This window comes from Athene cunicularia (genome assembly GCF_003259725.1).
Source record: "Athene cunicularia isolate RWA chromosome Z unlocalized genomic scaffold, athCun1 chrZ_part2, whole genome shotgun sequence".
In the NCBI taxonomy this organism is placed as follows: Eukaryota; Metazoa; Chordata; class Aves; order Strigiformes; family Strigidae; genus Athene; species Athene cunicularia.
This window is the reverse complement of record NW_020799143.1, coordinates 17,115,729-17,118,980: the sequence shown is the minus strand read 5'-3', so window position 1 is coordinate 17,118,980 and position 3,252 is coordinate 17,115,729.

Here is a 3,252-nt window from a genome sequence, read left to right as displayed (position 1 = left end):
GGGGGGGGGGGGGAGTGTTTATCTGTCTTTTTGTGTATTTTGCAATGGAACCTACTTTCCAGGTAGTATATTCTCCTTAGTGAAAAGTTATAGGTTTGAACTGTATGTTTATGTGCAGTTGTATTGCAGGTCAGACGGAACACATCCCATCTGAAGTGAACAGTGAAAAAAACAAAAAAGAATCACATAGTCCTAAACTGTAGATAAGAAGTAGGAAGTATTATTTTATTGACTTGAGCAATAGAGTTAAACCTGTGCAGCTAAGCATGATGCTGATCCTTGTTAGTCCTGTAACTAGAAGAGACATATGTTCTCTCCAGAGGAGATTATTGCTGCCACTATTTGTCCTCCAGCTCAGTGATGAACTGTAACTGTAGGCATGGCTTTAAAATACTGGCTTCTACACAAGGCTAAAGAAAGTCTCAGAATATTATTTTAAATTTTGTGCTTGAAGAGTGATCCAGATACTCTCCTTCCCCTACAAGATTTAGTTGTGGTTTAATAGATGCTACCTTTCCTGTAACAGAGTCTTCCAGTGTGTCTCATTATGAAATATAAGGCAGCAGTTAGCAAAATCCAGTATGTGGGCACAAGGAGTGCAGCGACTGCTCTGCTCCTGGCAAAATTTTAGTTCCTACTTTAGAATAATGTGAAAAAAATAGATACGCATTTAACTTTGAAGTAGCCAACATGTAGAAATTATCTTGGTGAACACCAGGCAGTTGTACTGGGTGTTAAATTGGACAACATTACTATAAACATTTTGTGGGTTTTTTTTGTTTGTTTTTGTTTTGGGGTTTGTGAGAGTACTTTCAGTGTTAGTTACCATAGGGTAAAACATATCTTTTCGTCAGTACTGAGTCACAGACTTCTCGAGGTAGGAACTGGTCACTGAACGACTTTGCCTTTACTTTCCTTAGTTGAAATTTCTTATTCTTATAACTGCCTGTGGAACCTCTAAGGACAGACATGAATGCAAACAGGAACCAGGCTTTGAAATATTCTGAGGAAGATTTTCTTGATACAGTAGTACAAGAGAGTAATAGAAAGGCTAACAAAATTTACATTCTTTGAATGCCATTTTATACACAGAGTGCATGTTCATGTGGGTTTTACTCATTTTCTAAAAGAGAAAGATTTTCATGTGTCAGATTCCTGACATTTGAACATAAGATCTCCGCATACCCAGAGATTTGAATTTATTTTCATTTTTTTTTTCTCCCGTTGAAAAACGCCTATCTATTTTTAGCTACTCTCACTATTTAATTTCCATTAAGTGGTAGGTGCAGCAGTACTAGTTGTTTGAGGAGTTTTGTTTAAAGCTGCCTTCTAAGTTAACAGGGGACTAGAAATGTGGGGTTTTTTTCTATAAAAAGGAAGTGTTTTACTTGGGATTTTTAAAGCAACTCTGAAATAAAAGCTGTTCTCCTGCAGGGTGTTGTCAGTGATCAGACAACTGCACCTATGTGGAATTCTGCTGCTGCCTCTGCATGACTTACAGTTCTTAGTCCAGTAAAGTCTAACAGTAATCCAGATACTCAGTTTGTGACTAGTTCTTATTTTCAGTAAGACTGAAGACTATCTAACGGAACAAACATGAGTACTTTCATTCAGTTACAGGCGTATCTACTTTCAAGATCATGCTGCTTGATATCATGGAAATGCTGAGTAAATGTGACTCTGTTCGGTGTCTGGCAGATCTCTGTAGATAAGACTCTGTCTCTGCAGTCTGTGCACTTATGCATGTTTATATTTATGCAAGCTGCTTACTGCTTTAAAAATCACTTCCTTATCAGAACAAATGTTCTGCATAACTAAGCCTGAATGGAAGCAGGTTAATTGTAATAAGTGCTTCCAAGACATGTATGCTTTGAAGCATTGTCGAAAAACTCAAGGACTTTCCAGCAAATCCACCCTCAATGGAGGGCCTGCTGAAGTGTTGAGGAAAAGTTTTGTATCTCAGGTGGAATTTGTGAATGGGGAAAGAGAACAACAAGGATCTGGTCAATACCTGCTCACTATTCTCAGGGGTAGCTGAAGTTTCCTTATATCTTACTTTCCTCTGAGGCAAGAAAAGGGAAAAATTAAGTCAATTCTGACTCTCACTCCCCACCCATCAAAACGATTACTTGTCTCCTGGCCCAACCCAACTGCCACTTCAGAGGTGGGTGTACTCAGCACTACATTTTCCACTTGGCTTTTCTTCAATACATTTCTATAAAAACAAAAATACCATGTTGTCATGAATGGGTGGTAGGGTATTAGTGCAGCTGCCAGGAAGTTTTCAAATACCTGTTGTAAAGCTTTCATTAAAAGCTAATGCGTCTGTGGACATGTAATAGAGGCCGCGTAATGTTCATGTTGCTGGGTCCTCTCCACAGTAGCTGTATGGCAAAAGTCACCAAAGCAACTACAAGAGAGCAAACATCACCCTCTACTTCCTTTGGTATTTATTAGAGGAAGCAGAATAGGAGTCAAAATGAAGAGAATAAAGCTGGGTGCACGTTAGGTCAGCAGCCCACAAGGCTGAGAGAGTTGAGGCACCAGAACATTGCAGCTAAGTCTGCAAGACCTACCTATCAGATACTCCCTGCTCTTGTAACTGTTTTTAATCTCCTGATGGTCTTCATGATGCTGCCTCTCTTTCCTGTGTTTCTATTAGTCTTTCACAAGATTTACAGGCTGCTGAAGTAAGCCGAAGTACTTTCTTACCCTCTACCTACACCTTTCTGAACTTCTGATGCTGGTATTGGCTCATGGTGTGTTTTTGGAAGCTGAGTTTAGTGTCTTTCCTCAACAGGTTTTCCACTGATAGGAGAAAAGACTGAAGTGCCAAAATTGAAAGACACCTGAATTTTTTGTTCCAGTGTTACCAGCTCCTAATGATTTTTATCTTCTCATGAGATGAGTCTGTGTACTATTTCACAGCAAACCCTCACTGCTTTTTCAAGGCAAGAATACACTTAGCATAAAAATGTATGGTAACTGCTTAAATACAAAAAAATACCTACTTAGTTTATGGTTTCACTCTGCTCCCGAAACTACTTAAGACAGAACAGAGGAGGGTGATACATTTTGTGTGAGCTGGCATGAGGGAGGCCCTGCAGTGCCTGAGAAATGGGAATCCTGTTTTTCCAATCCTAACACTATAACTCAGACAAAATGAATAGCCCCAGAGAGCAGTGCAATCCTAATGTGACAATGATCAGAAGCTGCCATTGCTTTTAACTTTGTTCAGGAAAAGATACATCT